The sequence below is a fragment of the Myotis myotis genome, unplaced genomic scaffold, assembly GCF_014108235.1.
Source record: "Myotis myotis isolate mMyoMyo1 unplaced genomic scaffold, mMyoMyo1.p scaffold_m19_p_13, whole genome shotgun sequence".
NCBI classification, from domain to species: Eukaryota; Metazoa; Chordata; class Mammalia; order Chiroptera; family Vespertilionidae; genus Myotis; species Myotis myotis.
The window spans coordinates 38665063-38691234 of NW_023416317.1; the positions used below are offsets into that span (position 1 = coordinate 38665063).

Sequence of the window (26172 nt, forward strand, 5' to 3'; positions counted from 1 at the left end):
ATACAAAAGTACAATGCGAAAAGCCAAGAGTCAGGCATTCAAAAGGACATCAAAAGAAGAGCAGTATAATGGAGTTATTTTTCTCATCTAAAGTAGCTTTCAGAAATTACCTTTCTTTTCTCTTTTAAATTAATCTTGGAATGCCTCTGGAGACAGGTAATTTTCAAGAGCTGAACAAAAGTGAAGCCAATCTATAGTGGAAGGTAATACCTAGGGGAGACGGTCTGGTTTGCAGAATGTGTATCATCAGCAAGATACCGCCCCATGCAGCACTTTTTAGTTCAAAGGTTGCAGTCACATGTGGTTTTAAGATCACTGCAGGACACAGTACGTATTACAGTTTAAGTAGAACTGACCAATAGCCGAGCCAGCTAACACCAGGCCTCTTCTCAAATAATACTGGATGCTTCAATGAGAAGTACAAAATGCATCAATATTCCTCACCATGCTCTACAACACCATCAAATAATACTGTCTTGACCTCAGCAAGTCATAGAGCCATGCCCAGGAGCAGGAGATCTTACAACCCTCCTAATAATTCTATCCTTTTAGTCAAACTGCACATGCTATTAAGAATATTTATACACACAGAGTCCATGGAGATATTTTATTCCTTTAAAATGCCTCCCCCTCCCCTTTTTCATTCTAATTGCTATTTTCTTGTTAGGGGGAAAAGAGGTAGGGGAGGGTGGGGGTAAGAGGGAGAGATCAACCAAAGGACTTGTATGCATATAAGCCTAACCATTGGACACAGATACCAGGGGGTGAGGGCATGAGTGGGGAGATGGTGGGGGTAATGGGGGGATAAGGACACATATATAATACCTTAATCAATAAAGAGAGAGAGAGAGAGAGAGAGAGAGAGAGAGAGAGAGAGAGAGAGAGATGTAGTTTAAATAAGAACAGCATTTTAGTCTCCTGAAGTCCAGTTACAGAGATAGCTTTTGTTATTGTGTTTCCTCAATGCTAGACCCTGTGCTAAACAACTTTATATAGCACTTTTCAATATAATCGTGCTGGTGGTATTACAGCTCCATTCTACAAATTAGAGAAGCGAGGCTCTCAGTGGGTAAATCATTTTGCCCCATTTCCTACAGTCACTGATTATCAGAGTTGGATGGAACCCATTTCTATCAGCTCCAAGGCCCTCAGAGTGTATTTCCTTTGAAGTGTTTTCACAGAGTAGGCAAAGGCCTAGTGAGTTGGGATACTTAAAATGTAAGGGGGTGATGTTGGGAAGGTTGAACATGATCTTCAGAATTGGATCATTTGAGTCAGAGCTCTGACACTCCGCAGGTGTGTGACCTTGAGGAATCTACTTCATCTTCCCATGCTCAGTTGCTTTCTCTGGAATGGAGGCTGCCGAAACCTGCCTGAGGTCACCTCTGGCCCTTTACAAACCTGGCGTGAAGAAAACACGCAACAAACATTGGTTGTTACTTTACGATAATAGTCATTGTGTTGTGACAGCATATGACCATTATACACAGTCACGAAGAAGCCGGCCCATGAGTAAAACTAAGATAGTACATTCAGCCACCATCCAGAGAATTTACACATTTCTCTTAAACCACTTGATCAATGAATAATAGGCTTTCTGATCTAATCAGCATAGCTGTGTGTCCACATAACCTACCATATCCATCAAATAGCAGCCCTTTAAGCAACTGATCATTGTCTATCAAGCCCGTATAATGCATTTCCAGTGAATTATCCAACAAAAGAACTTAGCTTCTACCAAACAATGCTTTATTGTTGGGGGAAATCTGCTTATGAGCCAACCTCCCCATAAATCAGTAAAGCCTACAATTACTGGGACCTGAAGGAAGCAGGGCATTACCACAGAGCCAGTCCTCTCTGACCGGCTATAAATGACCTGAGGTTATCACTTTGTCAGTTTGTGTCTCATTAATATTTCTTTGTTTTAATATTACTTAAAACAGGAAAATTATGAGGAACCCATTAGAAAGTGAGTTTATCATTCTCATCAATGTGTTTGTGTATTTTCTTAGTTCAACAGAACACCTTAGGTTGATTAAGTACATGCTTGCTCGCAGAGAGCAGGTTGCCTGGGTGGAAAAACATTAACTAGTTGTGTGGCCTGAGGAGAGGTAGTTGTCTTCCTCTGTCACTGCCTCCTCCTCTTGCAATAGGAGGTGCTGGGATCAGAGCTGAAGTTTTTCATAATATCCAACAAAAGACTGAGTGCTAACTTTCAGCGAGATGATGCAGCTATAATACCAAATAATCTTATAATCACCATAAATCAATATATACTAACCAAAGTAATAAGCTGAGCTCTGATAGTAATAATTTTTCTGATCCGTTCTGAGCAACTCATTGGCCTTGCTGAGCCTCATCCTATATAATAAAAGGCTAATATGCAAATTGTCCCCAACATCCACTTGCTCCCATGCCTCTCCTGTGGTTCAGACCCTTTGCATCAGGTGAGGACCTTGCTGTTCTATTCACATGTTTGGGTTTGGCTCTCCCGACTGTCCTCTGCTTCCTGCCCCAGAAGCACTCAAGGGCTCGATTCCTGCCACTGCCACATCAAGCCCTGGTTGCCAAAGCCTCAGCCTGGGACATGTGCCCAGATGAGCTCAGTCAGCAGGGAGAAAGCATAACCTGACTAATGATGGTGGAGGTGGGGGTGGGAAGTGGAAATTTACCATCTCCGTACACTGCGGAACATCTGATGCACTGCTTTGCCTCTCCGAGGGTCTAACTCACGTCCCTATAATGACTTGTCCTTAAAAATAATTACTCATTGGTCACAGAGCTAACAATGACTGAAAAATAATCTTACTTTCCCCCAGGACCAAAACAGAATAGACTTCAAGCAGGCCCCAAAGCATTGCATGACTACACATTGACTTATCACAAAACTCTTCTTGAGAATTTTATCAGTGTGAAAAAATATTTTTCTGTTTGATTAAAATATTTTTCATATAATATACATTCATCCTTTTCATAATAACGATGTATGGGGCCAGGTGGGTACTTGAAACATTATCAGGGGGACCACTCTGTAAAGTACATGATTTTCTACCCACTGTACTGTATCTCTGAAACTAATACAGAATAATATTGAATGTAAACTATAATTGAAAAAAAACACAGAATAGACTTTTGATAGCTCATCTCTAACTTCTTACACTGAAGTTGATGAAAAACACATCCATCTCTATAAAAAGGTGGAAATGGCAATGAGGCTAGGGATTAATTGTGCATTAGTCACAGCATTTTTACTAGTAGGATCTGATAAAATGGAGATTTGTTTACTTTTATGAAGCAATAGCTGACCTTTTGAGTCAAATTCATGTCTACATTAGCTTTATAATCTTATGATCAGAAGTGACCATGAACTAGGAAGGTTTATTCTAGTTTGTCATCTTTTTAGGTGTTATTATAATTAAGACCAACACCCAGAAAACTATTGCTCTGTATGTACCATGAAGACAGCAGTCAGGAAACAGTGTGCCACATCCCCTGATAATCCATTTCTGGGAACAGACTATTCAGATAGATAGACAGTTGATTATATAGAAATGATAGATAGATAGATAGATAGATGATAGATAGATAGATAGATAGACAGATAGATTTTTATCCCCGAGATAAAATCAGTTTTATAGAGTTGACAGTTTATTTTTTCTTCCTCCTTCAAGTGGCTGCCTTAGCTCACATTACCCTGTACATGTAGACATATCCACAGATAATCTGCAAATTTTGATGAAGTTTAAGTTCAAAGGCTTTCAGTAGCTTACCTTTAATAAAACCCAGATGTAATTCAAACTTGAGTGGGTGTTACTTTGCCAAGAGTTATCTGTTATTATTTAAAGAAAAACTGAGTGAGCTGATGATCTGAATCACACTGCCGGGGGAGAGAAATGCTTAGTTTAAATAAACTACTATTATTTTTAAATACCTTCTATTTAGATCGGCTTCATTATGTGACTTACAAATCACATCATCTTTATTAAAGACACTTAAGATATGCAACCTGAAATGAAATTCTGAATGCTTGATTTACTATAAATTGTGCACAGGTATAGGACTGTTTACAGTCCTTTGGTACAGTAGAAATCCAAGCTTTCATTTATATTTCACGGTGCAGTAACTACCATTTAACTCGGAAATGTTAGCATCATTACAAGGGGGCTTAAAATATGAAGCCGTTGTCCGTGCAGATCAACATTAAGACTCAACCATCATCATAGTCTCTCCTTCAGACACTGTAAGGGCTTCTTTGATAGAACCTTGAAAAGGAAAGACCCCTATATATAGGAAACATTTAAACTCCTAAATGCTCCAGGGAGAAAAAAGGCTGTAAATGAGACAAGTGCATGCGAATAGGGGCAAAATCTGACACAGGCTCCCCTGGGACAGCATGTTTGATCTGAGTACAGCTATACATTTCTTCTGAAGGTGAGGTCGTTCGAGAATGTACTGGTCTCTTTAACTGTCTTGGTTAATGTTCCCAATGAGTAATATCTAGCCCCTAATCAGCCCTTAGAGATTGGAAAAAATACAAATTGTAAAAGATGACACATCAGCTCTTTTAAAATGTGAACAGATGAGGAGTGAGTGAGCAGGATTATCTGTGTGTGTCTGCGCTTCGTGACCTCAAGTCATTTTATTTCCTGGTGAAGCGGAGGAGCTCTGGGCTGGGAGGAGACAGCTGGGCCTTAGTGCTGGCTCTGGAACTAAAGGCACGAGGGACCTTGGAAAGTAACAATAGCCCTTTGCGACTCCGTTTCTGCATCTGTGAAAGGAGCAGCTGGAAATTATATCTGGGCTTCGTCTTGGCTCCTCAACTCTATGACAAGGTAAGTTCTAGTCCTAGGTCATAGCTGGTGATTGTGAATACAAATAAAATTAAAAAGTCACCTGGCATTAGCAGCAATAACTAAGGAACACGTACTATGTCCTAGGTACTGAGCTAAGACATTTGCAAGTAAATGTCATGCTTGCAACCACCTCAGGAGGACGCTGCTATGTCCTCTGGGATACGGTAAAGTGACTTTCCCAAGAAGGCACAGCTCATAAGTGAAAAAATAGGATTTAAACTCAGGTTACTCTGGATCAACACCACAATTCTTTTTTTTTTTTTTTTTTTTTTTGAAATATATTTTATTGATTTTTCACAGAGAGGAAGGGAGAGAGATAGAGAGTTAGAAACATCGATGAGAGAGAAACATCGATCAGCTGCCTCCTGCACATCTCCTACTGGGGATATGCCCGCAACCCAGGTACATGCCCTTGACCGGAATCGAACCTGGGACCTTTCAGTCTGCAGGCCGACGCTCTATCCACTGAGCCAAACCGGTTTCGGCAACACCACAATTCTTAACTACTATCTCCTCCTCACGGAATTTGGGATTCCTGAAAGTTCCGGCCTATTGCATAGCTGTCTCCCTCCCACGCACATTTAAGCTACCTTCATATTTTACCAATTTTCTTTAAAAAATTGTTGGTTCCAAGAATACAGAAATAAGTCCAATATTAGTGTTTTACATTACTTAGAATTAAAAAGATGCTTTTATGCCTTCCTTTGTTTTGTTTTTGCATTGTTTTTCTTGCATTGTTAAAATTATTTTATTAAAGTATAGTTTGAGTCCTTTCTCTCCTACTATTTATATTTCATCACTATTACAAGGAGATAACATTTAATTGTCTAACAGTTTCAAGGGATTTGTGGCAATAGCTTTTGTTGGCTCTCCTTTTTACAATCAACCTGTTTAATTGAGCCAATGTTTAAAATATCCGGAGTGTGTTACACAGGCACACTCGCAGACACAGAGTTGTATATTGATCATGATGTCCTTACCAGGACTCAAATATCATAAAGTGACTTTTCCTTGAAGGCAGCGTTTGCTCCTCAAGTTTCTGTGGTAGAAGAATACGTACTTAGAGACTTGAGATCACATGGATAGACTGGGATTCATGTTGTGATTAAAACTTATGTAGATCCAATACTCCCTTCCATACTTCTTAAAATAAAGAAAAATTGAATAGACCACAAATATAATGCATGCCAGTGACACAGTGCACATTTTGCATTAGTCGTGATAGGTATCAAACTGTTGGCTCAGCGTAACCACTCCTCAGTCTTTTCTCACCACTTCTGAATGTACACAGTAGAGTTCTTTGTAATCACCAAAAACTGAAAACAAGGAAACTGTCCCTCAACAAGTGAACGGGTTGACAAACTATAGTGCACCCAAAGATAGAAAACTATGCTTAAAATAGTAAATACATAAAAGCAAATAAATCAGAACAAATTATCGATACACAAAACAATAATAAATCTCAAAGGCTTTAGGATGAGTGAAAGGAGTCTGCCCCTAAAGACTACATATTCTGTGGTTTTTATTTAATGATATTCTGGAAAAGACAAGGCTACAGAGACAGAAATCTGTAAGTGCTTCCAGAATCGGGAGCTAGAAGTAGGCATTTACTCTTAGACAGCATGGAGAAATTTGGGGAGAAAAAAATGGAACAGTTCTAAGTCTTAATGGCGATGGTAGTTACGAGACTCTATGCACCAGTCACCACTTGCAGATCTATAGACGAAAGGGATAAGTTATGCCTTGACAAAAATAGAACATACTTTTTAAAAATCAATTGGGTCTGCCAGACCCATTGTCCTGGTGAAACAGGTGTAGGGTGACACAGGTGATAAAATGTCAGACATAGGGCTGCAAGGAGAAAAGTCTGTCTTAGAAAGGACAGTGTCCTTCTGTAAGAAAAGATGAAGGAAGGGGGGGCATGTTCTCTATCTCATGATCTGGCCTTGGCTCTCCCTGGCCACAGGAGAACCGACCCCACGTGGCAGTCAATGCCAGGGCAGCCTTTTGAAATTTTTCTGCTGCAGGCTTTAGCTTGGGCTCGCGGAACTGCTTGGAGATTTTAAACTGGAAAAGAGAGGAAATTGGGTAGTGGAGCGTGAAGGCCTTGGGAGAGACGCAGAAGCTGCGTCAAGTCACAGGACAAGGGCTAGAATGAGGCCCCGTGACCTGCTGCTGAAGGGACATCAAGATGGCCTGCCTGATTCCTGAAACCCATTCTGTCTTCACCAGGTCCGGCTGTATGACTTGCTCTGAGGTCCTGTGAGGTGCTCTGACCTCTCTCTCCTAGTCATTATCCCAGGCCTGTAGTACCTAATGATTCGATCCTTCAACTCCGCATGCCTGTTAGTGGGCAGTGCCTAACTTCCGCTGAATTTTTAAATTAGTATTTCACAGTTCTCACTTTCCCAATTTTGTTCCTCCGTCATTTCTACCTACACTCTGACATGTTGTGACAGGATGCGTTAAATTACATACAGCCAGAGAAAAGAAGACGTCGGCGCTAACTCTGCAGACTCTCAGTGTTGGAAGTGACATACGGTATGGGAGCCATGGAAACGTGAGTATCTCCTCTGTCATATTTCCTCCAAGGAGTTATCTAGCCTGTCCTTGAATACCTGCAGGGCGGAGGCCTTCCTCACTACATGAGTGAGGCTGGTTAATTCTCTCACAGCCCCGATGTTAAGAAGTTCTCTCTAAAATTCAGTCAAAATGCTCAAATTATTTTTGCTAATCGAATGCCTCCCTGATTTTCCCATTTCCCCTCCTCTACCAAAGCTGTCTGACCCTTGTCCTCGGGCAATTTAAACCTCTCCGGGCCTACCTTCCCCATCCCTCCAAAGGTTTTCTAGGAATAAAATATACAAAGTGGGACCAATCTAGGTTTACAGTTGTGAGGACGCAAAACACAGAGTGTATTCTTTTATTATTTATTGACTATTGCATTACTTTTCATATGAACACCTGCAAACCTGCGTTTGTCCTGTCCTGTATTGGACTCCTCCAGTATCTCATCTCAGGTGGTCAGATTCACATTCCCACATGCTCCCTGGCCTTGTCTTTGCTTTTAGAACTAAGCACCAGGCTTGGCAAAGTGTGCCTCTGTCCGCATCCCCTAGGATGATTTCAGAATTTCTATTAGTGAGTTTGTCAAGATGGGAAGAAATGGTTAGGATACTTAGAAAAGATTCACCTCTCTCTCATTTCAGCACTTTCCTTTTTACAACAGTAATTATGGGACAATTTTCTGATAAGTAATCGGGTTCTGACAGCCCCACAGCCTGTAGGTCATTGGCATGCAGTCTGTAGCTATCATAAGGAGAAAATAGACAGAATATTTCCTACAATACATGCATTCATACTGCCTTTTCAAATTTTAAAACACAGCCAAGTACGTTATGTTTTATATTTAGCTTTACTGACATCTGCATTTCCAAAGATATTGAAAGGAAAATGAAAAACAACATCCAAGGCCAATCCCTATCTCCTCCCAGAGAAGGTGAGAGAATTCGGAGACTCAGGGATACACAGCACAGCACTGGGGCTGGAACTCCACCTGGAAAACCCGTTCTACTTTTCCCATATCATTGGACATAGCGATATAGACCAAATAACTACTGTCATTAAAAACATACAATGACAGCCAGGCCAGGGTGGTTCAGTTGGTTGAGCATCCTCCTGTGCACTGAAGAGTTGCCAGTTCAATTTCAGGTCAGGGCACATACCTGAGTTGCAGGTTCCATCCCCGGTCAGGACACATAGGGAAGGCAACAGATCAATGTGTCTCTTTGATATATCTCCCTTCCTCTCTCTAAGCATGTACTCAGGTGAGAATGAAGAAGAAAAAAACCACATACAATGACATGAGTGTCACTTTGCTAATTAAAATCTTCCACATTCCCTATAATCTACTATGATAATAAGCTAACCATTTATTTGATGGAGCATTTGAAGCATTTTCTTAAGTCCCCATTAGCATTTCTGGTCTCCTCTGTCACCACCTATCACCAAAATCCTTACTCTCTATGGTAGGGGTGGGGAACGTCCAGCCTGCAGGCTGTATAAGGTCCATGAAATCATTTGGGCTGGCCCTGCCAAGGCAACCGCAGGTGGGACTCGAAATTCAATAAATCTAGGAGCTTTTTTCATAGCAACATAAATTTACATTAAGTGAATTATATTAGCTGAATGATGTTATAAATATCCAAATGGCCCTTGGCAGAAAAAAGGTTCCCCACCCCTGCTCTATGGCAATGGGCAAGTAATGACTCCCTGAACTTGCCATGTTCTTTCACATCCTGCAACTCTATTCACAGTGGTCACTCGGACCTAAAATATCTTTCCCTTTTGTAAACCACAATCCTCCCCTCTGCCCTTGAACATGTCTGCTTCCGAGGCAACTCTGCAGAAACGTGATGCCCATGTTATGAACCAGGATCTCTGCCCCTTAAAGCCAAGTGTCCTCTGTCCTTATTCTCCAGTGAGCAGCTCAGCCACCTGCGCTAGTAGTGCTCATGGTCTCTTCTTGTCTTACTTCTTTATGTGGAATGTCACTCCCATCCCCGTATTTCAACCCTGAATGTTTCTAAAACCTGTAACATCTTCATACTTGCTCAGTTTAAACCATCATGAAATAATAGTTTAAATAATAGAAAAGCAGAGATGTAAGAAAATATTTCTCAATAATTTGTACACCCTTGAAAATTTCTATTAACTAAAAACCTGTGATTTTGAGACATTTCACTCTGTACACACTAGTATCCCATGTGACAATCACATGCTGAAAGAAATGAGAATAGTTCATAATGAAATTATTCAGGTTTGCAAATATGCAAGCTCTTGAAAACCTGGATTTTATTGTTGGGTAAATACCTAAGACCTATTGGCTGTTTTTACCAACTCTGAGCAAATAGTTTTTTTCTACTCAATCAAGAGTAAATTATTATATCATATCCTTTTAATCTTTACTGGCAATGAATTCATTCATTCTCTATCTCCTGAAATATTGCAATGGACTCCTAAATGGCTCTCATGCTTTCAGTCTCAACACAACACACACAAATACACATACATGTACACTCTCTTTTTTCACCTTGCCAATGGTGCTAGATTTTTTTTTTTTAAGTACAGTTGACTTCTGAACAATAGCACTTTGAACTGTACAGGTCCACTTATATGTACCTTTTTTTTTCCAATAAATACAGTCCGTCCTTCCTATCTGCAGGTTTCACATCCTCAGATTCAACCAAGTGAAAAACAGTATTTTCACATTTGCAATTGCAGTTTCATAACTGCAGATTCCCAGCCATGGATTCCCAGCCTGAATGGAAAAAACTATTTGTGGTTACCAAGCTAGCTGAATCCATGAATAGGCAGGGCTGTGACATAGTTAGGTTTTGGGGGAGTCAAAATTATACAGGAATTTTGGGCTCTATGAAGGTCCATACTCTTAACTACCATGTTGTTCAAGGGTCAACTGTATGAGGATCATTTTTCAATGTAAAAATAATTTTCTTGTATTTCCCTACAAGGAGAGTAGAAGAGAAACAGCACCACATGAGAAGATTAAAGGGGAAACAATATACTCATTGATGACCCTGAAGGGAAATCACAGAAGAGGTTTGTAGGAGCACCCAGGGTTTGGGGGCTGCCACTTGACAAGCAGAGATCTAGAAAAGGGGCCATCTTTTCTCTAGAATGGGTCTTAACTTATTCTCACCTAGTGGAGTCTTTGGGGCCTTTGCAAAGGGATTATTATTCTATGTGCAGATTTGCCCTTAGCTTCTGACAATAGAAATAGAGGAGCCATCTTAATTTAATTTTCTCTGTTGCCTCTCTCTATTGGAGGCTCCGAGGTTGGTCAAGTTGACACTGTCATGTCGCCACTAAGATAGTTTGATAGCTTCCTAACGGGTTTCCTTGCTCCAACCTTGGTCCATGCTCAAGCTATTCCCAACACAGCAGCCAGAATGATACTAGTTAATAGATGTCAGGTCATTTTTGTCCTCTCCTCTGACACTATCAATATTTTTCCATCTTAATCAGAGTAGAGTCAAAGATTTTATAATATCCTAAGGTCCTTATATATTCTATTATCTCCCTATGTGATCTTCATCACTAGCATCCTTAACCTTGAAGTTTATCTTCTGCAACTCAGTATTCCTTTCCCACCACTCCAGCACACTGGCTTCCATGACATTCCTCTCTAGCACATCAGGGACAGGTCACCCTCAAGCCTTCTACATGTGCTGTTCCCTGTGCATGGGACAATTTTGCCCATATATATGCCAAGCTTGATTTCTGAGCTTCTGAAATATATTACTCAAAATCCACCTTTTCATCGAAATCTACCCTGAATTCCCAATATTTCTCTTTACCCTTCCTTTATTTTTCTATATAAAATTGTGTTCCTATATAGCATAGAGAAGGTTTTACTTATTTATCTTGGTATATCTCCATATCCCTAATAGAATGAATATAAGTTTCATCAGGGTAAGAAATTTTATTACTTTTTGTTCATTGTTCTGTCTTCAATGCCAAGGAAAGTTTCTGGCACATAGAAACCCTTACTAAATACTGAATGAATAAATGCTTTACATTCAGCTATCAGTTGACTGAGAAAATACATGGTGAAAATATTTTAAAACAATTATGCTTTTAAATGGATTCACCCATGTAAATCATAACACCACCTAATACATTCAAGGAAGGGTAGAATGGATATGGACAAAAGAATGTTCTGAGCTCCTCTGGAATTTTCAAACTTACAGATAATATTTAGAGCCACATGAGATTTTCAAATGCTTTGTGATAACTTCCTGGGTTTATCTGCAGTCCTGATCCAGAAATTGGATCAATGCTCCATTGTTCTACCAAAGTAATCGTTCCAAAATATAAAGCCCCATCATATTAGTCCTTTGGTTAAAGTCCATTAGGGTCGCCTACGCCTATAGCAGTGCTTCACATATGTTCACCTGCACCAGAGTCACCTAGAGGACTCCTTAAGATACACACTATTGGGTCCCAACCTATAGTTTCAAATTCAGTCAGTCTCAGGTGAAGGCGGAGATTTTGCATTTCTAATACGTTCTCAAGAGATTCAGTTGCTAATGTTGCTGGGACCACACTTTGGGAATCACTGAGCTAAAAAGTGAACAGGTTTGCTTACATCAGTTGTCCCCAGCACATGAACCTACAGAAATACGCAGTCTGGGCCCTCCAGGCCAACTCACTGGGACCTTTTCTGGAATGCTCACCCACTTTGCTCCTGACTCATCCTTCTGGGGACTCCTATTCAGGTTACTCCACTATGTGAAAAATGATTCTGATTGGGTCTCCTGAGAAAACTTTCCAGGGCCATTCCAGGCAAACAGGTCAGAGGATGAAATCTTGGGAAGCACTGGTGTCTACAGCAGTCATTCAGCTGTAGCCACCAGCCAATGAGGCAGGATAACAATGAAAGCCAGTATTTAAGTGCCTACTAAGTGCCTGAATACTTGCTAAGAACCTTCCATGTAGTGGTTTATTAAGTCCTCTCAACCATACAAGGAAGGTTCCTTTACTATCTCCACTTCAGAGATGAAAAAACTGAACCTCAGCAAGATTAAGTAGTGTGCTCATAATGAAGCAGCTTGTTAGTGGCAAAGCCTGGACTTGAGCCCAGATATTCTGATTCCAGAGGCCAAAAGTCATAATCAGGGTGCTATAAAACCTTCTCCTAAATAGGAAATCAGGAGAGAAAATCTAAAACAATTAAAGTGTTTACTTTCCAGCATGATTTAGGAATATTCAGACAGAATGGAAAAACGGAACTGAACCAATTTTAGAAACAATTAGTATTGTGGAGTGTAGCTGTCTCCGAATCACTCAATTTTTGCTTCCTTCTTACTTTCAAACTATATTTTCAGCAGAAAGTTAAAAAGGTTAAAATTATTAAAATTTCTTACCCCAAAGAATAAAGGAATAAAAAAGTTCTTCAAAAACTTCTAAAAATTTTAAAGGCTAAAAATTGGTCTAACATAGTTGCCTAAACATGCCAATTTTCCTTGCAGTCACTATGATCTTGTATTTGAGGGCATGGTATCTATTGCATTTGCATTTAAAAACTAATAAGGCCCAGGTAAAGGTACATTTCAACCTCACCACTCAAAGTGTGTTCTGTGAGCCAGCTGCATGGATCAAACCTAGAGGCTTGTTAGAATGGCAGACTCTCAGACCTTCTGAGACAGAATCCACATTTTCAACAAGATCACAGGCTACTCTCATGCAGAGGTCACGATATGCAATTGCTGCTAAATTTTAAATATCAGCATCCCAGTAAAGAACTGTTTTGTAGTGAAAGTGCCCTGGTCCAGATATCAGAAGAACTATCTCCCTAACTAGCTGTGTGACCCTGAATGCTTTCACTTCCCTTGGTTGCATTTCTTCATTGAAAAATAAGGAAAAAGATGGACCTAAAATAGTGGTTTTCCAACTTTGCTGCACTGAGGATCAGCAGGAGATCTAAATACTGCCTCCCTCTCACTCCTAGAGAACCTAATTTAAAGTAGTCAGGGGATATCGCTTCTCGGCCTTTTGGCTAAGCTCAAGTGTAGTATCTGCTCTTATCAGTTTAAAGTAGTCAGGGGTGTGGCCTGGGCATTGGGTTTTTTTAAAAACTTGCCCCAGAGATTCGCGTGTGCAGGCAAGGTTGAGAACCACTGGCCTAGAACAGTGGTTCTTAAAGTGTTTCCCTTAGACCAGCGGCATCAGCATCGCCTGGGAACTCCTGAGACATGCAAATGCTCAGGTCCTGCCTCAGACCTCCTGAATCAGACGCTGTGGGGCGAAGCCCAGCAATCTGCATTTCACAAGTCCTCTGGCTGACTCTACTGTGCACTCCAGTTTGAAAACACCGACCTGAAGAAATCATCAAGGTCCCTTTCATGCTGTAAAGCTACTGCAAAAGCAACATATTTCCGATCACAAATATTAACAATATGTTTGCCCCAGGATATCTAATGTGAAGACCTTCTCTATGGGGGCAGTTGGTGAGGAAGAAAGAGGAGAGCTTCAGGAAGACTTCCAGATGGTGAAGCAAACGATCCCAGATGGCAACCATGCAATTATTTGTACTTTTTTCCTGTAAGATGAACTTCACCATGGAGGGAGCATGAATAGCATATGTCCATATGCTGAATGACATGCTTTGCTGAGAAGTTCTTCTCTTAATTTTTAAGGTATCGCTCATTATCATGAGGAAATTGTAATGGAATTGTCTCTAATGAGGTGAGTTCAAACGTAAATACAACGCTATATATAGTCTACAGTCCTGGAAAGGGTAGCGTCCACCTCTCCTTCTCCGTTGCTGGGATGGTTGCCTAGAAGTCCCCTACAAGATCTCAGCAGGTATTGGTCCTTACTCTGCCGGATCCAACACTCAGGATCAATAAAAGAATTTAAGATTTCCACTTTCAGGCAGAGAGCTGAAGCATGATGAGTGAGACCTGAACAAGCTGCATATTTCATTGCATTGGGGGAAAAAAGTGAAATCCTTCGGACAGGCTAAAACATCCTTCCCATGGTTATAAAAAGAAATAACCCAGAGAAGAGAGTACCAAAAGTTGACGTCTCCTAAAAAAAAAGACTCCATAGATATAGAAAAATCCCTCTCATTAGATATGAAGAAATAATTTCCTTGTGCTTTGAGCTTCTTTGAGGTTTTATAACAAAAATAAGGACAAGAACATCCTATTTTGGGGAGTACCTAATTTATGTAAAATGCTTTTGATCCTTAAATCCCTTAGCAATAATAATAATATTAATTCAGACTATTTTAAGTGATGCAAGTGCAATGTTACACTCTATGGAAAAGACGTGTTTATAAATACACAAAGCCTGTCAACTGCATTTTACAAAGATCAGCCGAGGATCCAAAGCTCAGCCTGGCATTTCATGTCTGAACTATAATAGTGTCCTATGTTCCAGAGATATGTGCAAGCAAACAGGACAGCAGGGGTGGCGCCTGGTCCCCAAAGGGGACAAGTAATATAAGTCGCTGTTTGTTGCAGACATGAGGGATAATAATGGTAGTTCCCTCCCCTGTGACTGCACAAACCAGCAAGCAGCTCTGGATAAAACCTTTCCTTAGACACCATCGTGTGTGTACAATAGATATTTTGTATGATATGTGTATGCAGCCCTCTTCCTCTCTCTCCCTCTCCCCTTTACCTTTGCAAAACAATGCTTGCTGCTATCTGGCGCTTAGGCCTTCTCTGTTTGTCTTGCCTTTTCTGTTTCTCTGCATTAGGAAATGCCCTAACCCTAACTCTGAATTTTCAGGAGCCTGGGTCCCTCCTGCTGGAGGAACTGAGAATTCTGTCCTGCTCCTGGCTAAGGAGGCCACAGTGATGTGTGAGACGTGGCTTTGATTTTCCTCATCCCACCCCCACCTCCTGGGGCCCATTAGGGTTCCATGCCTCATGCTTCAAAATCCTTTTGTCCCCTGTCCCCTGATGGGACCTAAACTCCCTCGCCAGTGCCCATACCAAAGAGATCAGATCCTATTTCCCCAGTTTCAAACCCATTTCAAAGACTGTTAAACTGAACGAAGGTCCTAAAACTTGAAAGTAATGCTAATTGCCTCCAAATCTACAGTGTCATTAGTCTCACTCACCAGATTCCCCTCTCTTCCTCTGCCATCACGTACCTTTGTGAGCTTGCACACCTTTTGGACAGTAGGTCTCTAACCTGGCTTTCTTGGTTAGCTTCCCAAGGTGGTGCAGTCCTGGCTCACCCTCTGCCTACCCAGCAAGGTGCTGCCTTCTGGTCTTGAGGCCTCACATCAAGCCTGTTCAGGTTAGGACCCAGGTGGTTTCCCCAATATAAACAGTAAAAGGAAGAAAAGCTCAGATTTCCACCCAACCAGTATGGTGGCATTTTCTTTCCCAGTATCAGTTAACGGCAAAACAAAACAAAAAATAAATAGAACAAAAAACAAAGCCAAGCTTTTCCCAGGTCATAGAAGCTCAAGACCTGTGTGACACCACCTCATGACACATGTCCACTTAAAAAAAATATATATATATATATTTTTTTAAATATATTTTATTGATTTTTTTACAGAGAGGAAGGGAGAGAGATAGAGAGTTAGAAACATCGATGAGAGAGAAACATCGATCAGCTGCCTCCTGCACATCACCCACTGGGGATATGCCCGCAACCCAGGTACATGCCCTTGACCGGAATCGAACCTGGGACCCTCCAGTCCGCAGGCTGACGCTCTATCCACTGAGCCAAACCGGTTTCGGCTTAAAAAATATATTTATTTAAAAATGATTCATGCCTTTAAAACAAAAGTTAAGACCGCAAGGACATGAAATAAAACAAGCAACAAAAACCACACAGCTTGCCGAGGAGCTACTGTAGGTCAGGTCCATTACCAAGGTTTGCCCATTTAATTCCCACCATAGCGCAGGTTACATATTTTTCCCACTTCACAGGTGAGAAAACTGTGGTCAGAAGTCCTGCCTGACTTACTCAGCTGGTTAGTGGCAGAGGAGGGATCCAACTCATTCAAATCTTGGCTGACCTTCATGAGGAGGCCCCCTCCAGCCAGCTACCCATCCCTCCAATGGTTTGCCACATTGCTCCTGAACTGTATTTCCCATCCATAGCGCCTCTTATATTCTAACATATTGGTTTATTAATCATGTTTGTTGGTTAATATCTGCCTCTTCCCATGAAGATGTAAGTTCTTCAAGAGCGAGTATCTTTATTTTGTTCACTGATGTACCTCTAGTGTCTAGAACTGTGCCTAGGACAGTGATGGCGAACCTTTTGAGCTCGGCGTGTCAGCATTTTGAAAAACCCTAACTTAACTCTGGTGCCGTGTCACATAGAGAAATTTTTTGATATTTGCAACCATAGTAAAACAAAGACTTATATTTTTGATATTTATTTTATATATTTAAATGCCATTTAACAAAGAAAAAGCAACCAAAAAAATGAGTTCGCGTGTCAGAGGTGTCATAGGTTCGCCATCACTAGCCTAGGACATGGCAGAACTCAGCATGTATGTGAGGAAGCTACTAATAAAATGGCTGGATGCCTTCATGCTCCCAACTACTGCTCTATACTGTCTCCATTCTGAGTGTAGAAATGGAAACTCTATTTCATTCCACGCTGAGCTGCTCTCTCCGCTAATAATTCAGTAAGGGTGAACAGAAGGTACTTCTCCAAAAGTTCTGCTTTCACTGGTGGCAAAAAAATCAAAGTTATCGGTATTCAAGTCTGCTACACCTGGAGGTATAAAATTTTATAAACAATGAGAATTTAAAAGCAATAAAACCCTAAAAACGAATTGCTCATTGAGGCATATTTATTTAAAGACTAGTTTGCTAGACATTGGCTAAAAGGTCTTCATTCAAGCTTTTTAGTAAAGACATGTTAAGAAGAGGCAATGTTATTTTATAACCAGCAGTGAAAAAGGATTACCTTCCACTGCTGTCTTTGAAGATAAGACTGTTCATTCCACAAGCAGAGGAAGATGGTGTGACTCAAGGACCTTGGCAATCTCGTTAGCTCTGAGGGACTCTGGTGGGATGGAGGCTTCTCTCTCTCTCCTCACTAAGTACTTTAAAGATAAGGTCGTTGGCTCTGCCAGTGCTTTGCCAGGATCTCAGGATCCAGTCCTGGATTGGGCTGTCAACAGACTAAGTGGGAAACCTGGCACAAAATGAAAACAAGGAAGGCTTAAAAAATACAGCAGCAATGCAGGAAGCCAGGGCAATAAAGAGGAAATGCTTTAATAACCCAAGAGATTACACCACTCAGAATACCTACTAGGAAACAGACCTACAAGAGTCAGTGACATGGCTAAGAAACAAGAGATGGAGAGAAGGATCTCCTTGTAGGTTGAAGGGGATACCTGTGTATCCAGTTTGGTATAAATAACCAGGGGATTTTCTATTAAAAATCCCTCCAAAGCTATGAGATGCAGAAAACTGGCTGCCTCGGGCCTCCCATTATAGCGCATGGGCTGCATTCGTCTGTGGATCCATTCTCCATTCATTCAGTATTCGTTGATGACTAGATCACTTCGTGCTAGATAACAAACGGCTACCATCTCACACTGAGACAATTTTATTATGCATTATCTCACTCAAGAAAAACCCTGTGAGGAAACTGAGACACAGATGGCAAATGTCAGGGGATATGCCCAGGGTCACTCAGCTGATTGCCATAAGAAGTGGGACTAAAGCCAGGCAACCTGACAACAACACCGGGGACCTAAACCGTGTCTCAGTCCTGGGCAAGAAATGCCTGCGGCCTAAAAACAGAGATCGATGATGCCTGGCTATAGACATATGTCCTGCTTTCTGAACAAGGCACTTCCTCAAAGACAAAAAGGTGGTGCACCAACAATGCTCTCTAATTCTGGCTGGGCGTCAGAACCACCTAGAAAGCTATTACTTATATTGCATAATCATTTTCAACTAATCTATTTCTTATCTGTGTTAATGCAGAGTCATATAAACAAGAGAACAAAAAAAGGGACTCATATTCCAGTGCCAGATTCCACTTACAGTGACTGAGCACCTGTGATGTGCCAGGCACTCTGCCATGCTGGGCACCGAGCACTGAGCGAAACAGACATGGACCTGGCCTAGTGGAGCATCCATCGCTTCTGCACAGAATGACCTAAAAAGCATAAGTCCCTCCCAACTCTAATAACTGCTAACAATTTCTTATGTTTCTTTTTGGAAAGGGATATATCAGCATAGCAATCAAAAACCCTTCTTAAATGTTTATTCCCAAGGGGATTTCTTTTGGGAATCCTTTTTATCCTTCTGAGCCTTGCTTTTACTGCTGGTGCATTCTATTTTTTTCCCCTCATCATAAAGACACGCTTATTTTCTCATGGGTGCATACTATTCAAACATTTTGAATGTACCATAATTTTATCTAATGTGTCTCCTACTGATGTTCCACTTTTATTGTTTCTAGTTCAGGCTTTAAAAAGCAACCCCGCATTTAACATCCTTACATATGCATGACCTTTTGGGGAATATACAGTATGTTCCTAGTAACAAGCTTTCTAGGGTAAGTAGTACTTGCTATAAAATATGCATATATAAATATTATCAAATCACCTGTGTAGAGTTTGCAAAAATTTATTCTCTCACACACGACTGTATATGAGTGGTCTCTCCCATGCCCAACTCTTAAAATTTTGTCCAACTTTTACATATCAATCTGCTAAATTAAGAAACTTTATAAAAGATTCGTGCAATAGGCCTTCCCTTCCTCTGGCTGCCTGCACCGGTTTTCCTTTGGCACTGGGGACCCAGGCCTTCGCTCTGGCCAGAGCCGCCTTCAAAGCCTTCACTGCTCTGCTGGAGCCGCCTTCAGTCTTTGCTCAGCCGCTTCGCCCTACATATGCAAATTAACCACCATCTTTGTTGGCGGTTAATTTGCATATCTCGCTGATTAGCCAATGGGAAGCGTAGCGAAGGCATGGTCAATTACCCTGTTTATCTATTATTAGATAGGATAGTTCCATTATTTCATTTATATTGTGTTAATTGTGAGTGAAATTAGTATATTTTTATATTTTAACTGGCAAAATATGTCTTTATTTGTAATGTGTTTGCTTGTATTCTTCATTTTTTCTTTTGAGCAGTTTGTCTTTTCTTACTGGTTCTTATGAGCTCTTTATTAATTAAAGAAATTAGCCATTTCTCTGACATTGCTGTTTAAATACTATTTTTCAAATTTCAGATACATTTTTTCTTTTTCAGCTTACTTTTTGAATTAATTTTTCCCTAACACAAGTTAATAATTTTATGCAGTTAGATTTATTATTTGTCCCCTTTATAGTTTGGGGTTTGTATCCTGATTACCAAGGCCTTTTCCATTGTAAGAGTATAAATTTATTCACCCGGCTTCCTCCTATAAATTTATGGCGTCAGTTTTTATGTACGAATCTGTGTTCAATCTAGAATTCATTTTGGTGTAAGAAGTGAAATAGAAATACACTATATTTATTTGTCTAATTGTTTATCCAGCTGTACCTAAATCATTTAAGATTTCCTGGTTCCAACAGTGAACTGAAATGTCATTTTTATCATAGCCTAGATCCCCATATACATAAATATTAACGTTTACTGCTAGATATTCTAATCTTCTTTTTATTACCTATCATTCAGGACAAAATTATTTAATTATTATGGTTTTATGATCTGATTTAGGATAAGTCTCTCCTGTCAGAACACTCCCTCGTCATAATTTCCTGGAGAATTTGCTTATGCTTCTTTCAGATATATTGTAGAATAATTCTGTCTAGCTCGCTGTTAGTTCCTTAAGTGTGATAGCATTACATTTATAGGTTTATTTATGGAGAGCTAGATGAGAATCTTGAGATATTAAATTTGGAGTTGGGGTGGGAGGCGGGGGTTGAAAATACTAATTCCTGGGCTCCATCCTTGGAGATTCTGGCTCAGTAAACTGAGAGTGGAAAATACAGAGAACTTTTTAAACACTCCAAGTTTTTTTTCTGAGACAGGTTTCGACAATACCATACATGGCAATTCAGATAAGGGGTGCTTATTTCTTTTATAAAGAATTAGATGGTCTTCCTTTTAAAGAGGGGGCTTTTGCAGTGGACTTTCTTGAAGAATTAATTCATAAGATTGGGTTTTTAAACACTGAAAGGAGAGACAAAAAAAGTAAGAGTGAGAAATAACGAATGCTTAGTTGTTTGGAGACACGGAGGTCGAAACAAGCTACGTATCAGGTTAGAAGGACAATGTGACACAAAGTTTCAGACGTGTGAAGAAACAGGGAGCGGTGTTGCAGAGCTTAAGGTGAAATAAGGGGATTTTTGTAAAAATAAAACTGCAAGGTGAACTGAAGCCAGAGCCTGGACGGCACTGACCACCTGAAGGAGTTTGGAAGCTCTGTATCAGAAAATGAGGGCCCCTGGAGGCGTGTGTGTGTGTGTGTGTGTATGTGTGTGTGAGTGTGTGTGTGTGTGTGTGTGTGTGTGTGTGTTGGCAGGTGGGTATCATGTCTGTAGCTATGCCTTGGAATGGCAAAGTGCTGGCTGAGTTGGAAGCGTGAGAGAATAAAATCAGGAAATTCGTTAGAGACAATTAAAGCAGTTCACATGAGAGATAAAGGATGCACACTGCTGATAGTGAGGAATGGTATGAGGGAGACTGGATCACGCTTTTGGGACTCAAGTTGGCTGCAGTGATTTATTGCTCCAATGATTTCCACTCTTTTATCCCCACAGCTATTGCAGGATTAGTGACTTTTAGGGCTGGGAGAAATCTTGGAATTCATTTAGACCCTGAGAAGTACAGGGATCCGCCCACTTTTACTAGTAACCCTAAGGCACATGATGGCAGCCCGTAACCTTGAATCCAGGAGGCAAAGAGGAGGGATAGACAGCGTATGAGCCTGAATCCAATCCCTGGCTCCCACACACTCTCAGTATAACCTTGGGGAAGTAACATAATGTCAGTTTTTCTCACCTATAAAATGGGAAGAATGATACTTAGCTCTTAGATTTGTTGTGAAGACAGACTGAGCCAATGAATATCCCTCTTGCATCCCAAGGAGGGCAAATGGTCCTGGGAAGGATTCAACAAATCTGAATTCTAGGCAGCCCAGTTCTCCCACTCCTATGGATTCTTTATTGGGGTTAAATAATTCAACTAGTATCTTCCTCACCTGGAAATATAAGGATGTCAGATGTTAGAAGAGATCCTAAGCTACCAACTAGGTAAGAAATTCTTTTACTGCATATTACACCAGGTGTGTATGTTCAACGGGGTGGGGGAGAACTTTCAATGGCTCGGTGAACAGAAGGGATGTAAATTAGGACACTGGACAGTGAGTTCTACACAGCATTCCTAACTAGCATATTATAAAGCACAGTGATTTGCTATTTCCTTCACCTAAATTTTGCTGCTTTATAAGCACTAGAGCCTGCTAAGATGGTTCAAAGAGGTAGCAGTTAGCAAGGGAGACCATCTCTTCAACAGAAGAGAGAACAGATGACCGGCCACCCTCCCTCCTCAGAGCCCCTGCTGTAGGGCAGGGCTCTCTTTGTACTATTTATACCTTAGCAGGAATTGCTGTGATTGTCTTTCAGACTCTTCAACAGCAAGGACCATGAAAGTGAGAATTTCCACCTGATATAAATGCCCCCTACTACCAAAAATTCACAGATGTGACCCAAGAGCAGTTGGTGTGCTAGACAGAAAACACCAAAAGATGGTGTCAACATTTTGGCCCACAAAGATGTCCAATCAGAAGGTCTTGGGTTTGAATCCTTTGCCTACCATGTTCAAGCCATGTGATCTTGGGCAAGAAACTTAACCTGTAGTCACATCTTTTTCTCTTTTGTAAAGTATAGAGAATCACATCTAGTTCATTAAAATAATCTCATCCCTTTAGGGGAAAAAATGAGTTGATGTCTATAAAGAACTCAATAAATGGTGACCATTATGATGACTGGGGGATTTTTTTCTTTAATAAATGTGGCATTTTTACCACAGAGACATGCTATAGACATTGCAGCTTATTCTTAAGCCTAATGTGTTCTAAATAGAAATGCTGAAAAAGTAACCAAAGGTCATGGGTTTAGGAATAGAAGGAAGAGACACTAAAATACATAATTATGCAAATGTGCTTTTACCTTTTAATGCCCACTGGCTGCAAAAGAAAATGAAAGTGCCAACCATATTTGGCTTTAGATCTAACCGATTTAGAGATCTTTCAAGGATCAACATTCTAGTTTTGAGGCAGGAGGGTATGATGTCATTTACAAGATGCATTCTTTCTGTTGCAGTTATCCCATTCTGAAGCACAGGAAATCTTTCCATTTTACAGCACCATTGCTTTTTTTTGAATATTGAAACTAATATCCTCATGGAATGAGCACAATAAAAGTGAAACACAGAAACAGAGTGGGGAGGGGAGAGCAAAGACAAAAAAGCAAGCAGCCGCTTCAGTCTGCACTTTGTTCCACTCTGAGAAGCCAGGCTCTGAGAAGTCTGCCAGGAAGTTTTCACATAAATTGTCACCAGTTTGAAAGCCACTATTTTACTTTTTAATGACAGAAATTTATCAATAAAAAATTTCCATGGGGCACTTTGGAAATACCCATGAGAATGAAATACCCTTTGCCCCATAAATTCCATGTCTAAGAATTTATCCTTTGGATATGTGTGTTCATGTGCACAAAGAATTACGTATGCACAATGATATTTATTGTTTTTTATTAGTAAAATAATGGAAAGAACTTATTTTTCTTTTAAAGGGGCCAGTAAAATAAATCAAAAATGTGTACCGCAATTAGAATACTATGTAGCCATAAAAAAAATAATAATAAACACCAGCAAATGCTAAATAAAGCAATATTCAAAGCAGGGTATATATATACACCCTTCCTTATAATTTATTTTTTCCAAATTTATTGAAATATAATCTATATATATATATATATAAAAGCCTAAGAGACTGTTACGACCAGTCGACTGAACAACTGGTCAACCTGTTGCTATGACATGCACTGACCAACAGGGGGCAGATGCTCAATGCAGGAGTTGCCTCCTGGTGGTCAGTGCGCTCCCACAGCCAATCTCCTGCGGACGGCCAACCTCCCAGGGTCCCTCCCTCTGGCCAGCCAGCCAACCTCCAGAGGTCCCTCTCCTCCAACTGGGCAAGATGGCCCCAATTGCCCCCAATCACCGGCCAGGCTGAGGGACCCCCCCACCCGTGCACAAATCTGTGCACCAGTCCTCTAGCTGATATATAATACTGTATAAGTTTTAGGTATACAGTTTAATAATTAGATATATGTATATGTTGAGAAATGATCACCACAGTAAGTTTAGTGTATATCCATCATCGTACATAGTTTCATTTTTTTTTTTCTTGTGAGGAGAGCTTTTAAGAAATACTCTCTTAGCAACTCTCAAATATACAATATGTCAGTGTTAACTGTAGTCATCATGTGTACATTATATTTCTATGACTTATTTATTTTATAACTGCAAGTCTGCACCGCTTGTCCATCTTCAGCCATTTCCCCCACTTGCTTCCCCTGCCTTCCACAGAATTTAGTCTCTCAAATGCAACAAACTGAACTAGCTTACAAGTAGGAGGTTTGGTTTTCACTGTTTACCCATGTAGAATATTTGATGTTTCAAATTGAACATATATTACCTTTTTGAAAAATAGAAAGTATTCTATTGAGAGTATAGAAAGATTTCATGGTCTCTCCCATGGACATAAAAGAAGTGTGATCATTATCAGGTAAGAAAAGATCACCCCACATGGGGCACATTGCACGTTGTGCCCACGTAGAACTCAGTGAGAAAGGAAATCCAAGTGGAAGAACGGGTCCTGAAACCAGGCACACGGGGAAAGGCCCCAGCACATGGCCCAGCACAGGGAAGTCAGCTGTCAATGTGATCGGCATTACGTGTAAGTTAGGGTTTGGAAGCGTCTCTGGCACTGGTGTTGGTGCTGCATGTTCCATGAATAAGATTTAGCATCTCCTGCACTTGTGCTTTTCTGGGTGGGAGCTGGAATCTTTCCCTGATCTCAGCCTCGGGTCCCACCACCAGGTGATTGCTTGGCGCGCAAGCGGAAAGGAGTTTGGCTTGTGGGTCGGTTCCCTTTTGCATGTGCTGCCTGCTTCAAAACCCCGCTGCTCTACTTCAACAGTGAGAACAGCCTCCTGGGCTTTGGCTTTCAGAACCTTTAGTCAAGGTCACACATGTGGGGTCTGGCCCAGCTCGGCTGCTTACTGTAGTCTCATTGCTCAAGCCTTGGGAGATAGGGTGAGTTCCCCTTAGTTCAATCTACTGATTTGGAAGCTGAGGCTCAGGGGGGGCAATTCAGCCAAATTTACACCACTCCATCAAGACTTGGTTTTAATTTTTTTAAATATATTTTTATTGATTTCAGAGAGGAAGGAAGAGGGAGAGAGAGAAACATCCATGATGAGAGAGAATCATTGACCGGCTGCCTCTTGCAAGTCCCCCACTGGGGATCGAGCCCACATTCCGGGCATGTGCCCTTGACTGGAATCGAACCTGGGACCTTTCAGTTCACAGGCCAACGCTCTATCCACTGCGCCAAACCAGCTAGGGCTTAATTTTTAGTTTGAGTATTGGTACTAGCCAGATATATCCCTTTACTAATCGCTGGGCCTCCATTTTCCTGTCTGTGAAGTGGAGACTTTGGCTTCATATGCTTAATGATGGCACAGGCTGACAATAGCAAAGAAGATGGGAAGAGAGACAGAAGTCTCCCAATGTCGCCTCTAAAATGGACATCATTCAGGAAAGTGCAATTGTGTTGGGCCCTCTCTGCAATTGTATTTTATGCTCAAGGAGTGCAGAAGTAGCTTCTGCTTCACTGTTCATTTGTTTTCTTGTCAAAAATGCTAGTCAGCAGCCGTTCAGGCCCAGTCACCCCCACTATGGCATAATTTCCTGCTCCTAGCAGCCCTACTTACCAGTCATAATAAAAACACAAAAGGAACACTTTGCTTCGCACATAAAAGTCACACATTTGGCAGACGAAGGGCTCTGATGAGCGGACGGCATTTGACAGGAGGTGAGTGAATTGGCTCTGCTAGGTAAGGCCTGGCACAGCCAGCACATTCACTCAACACCAGCCAATTGAGCAGGAGGAAGTGGAAGCTCAGGTCTCTATTGGAAGTTCATCAAGGAAAGATGCCCGTAGCTTGGCATGCTGCTCAATAAACGTTCACGATCCCAGTGTCCATGTGCCAGGCTCTGTGCTAGGAAGTGTGAGAGTTAAAAGTCTTTCTAGTTCCCCCCCACCCCATGGACATTTAGTAGAGGCTTCAGTATAGTGCTACTTTGTCTGTGTGGACGTTGCTTTAAGGATATCGATTGTTAACACAATGACAGGTCGGGAGATGGAAGGCACAGTCATTAGCTTCAGCTGCCCTCATAAGTTGTTACAGAGCTCGGAGAAACGCTAATGGATAAACAAGGCTGACAGGAACACGAGGGGCCAATTCAAAATGTCCCAAGGTGGCTAAGTCTTAGCCAGGTCTTTCTTTCCCTACACAGCAAACAAAACACCATCAGTATTGATATTCAGGGTAGGCAAACCGTACAGTGAACCAAGAATGACTTCACCCCGGTTCACCCATCATATCTCGGGGCAGGAGGTGATTTACAAGCTACTCTCTCTGTACGATGATGGTGCCATAAAGATGATCCATGAGCACTTATACTTGATCTTTGGGGTATTTCTTCTTTTCAATCATGGAGAAGAATGCGGA

The 26172-nt window shown here is 41.0% G+C and overlaps 1 protein-coding gene and 1 pseudogene across 4 annotated transcripts in view; one reads left to right on the forward strand and one right to left on the reverse strand.

Annotated features, from left to right (window-relative positions):
- ZNF385D (zinc finger protein 385D) overlaps window positions 1-26172 on the reverse strand; it is a 283059-nt gene that overhangs the window by 245935 nt on the left and 10952 nt on the right. The gene's annotated exons all lie outside the window — the stretch shown is intronic.
- On the forward strand, window positions 13412-13583 carry LOC118668707 (annotated as a pseudogene).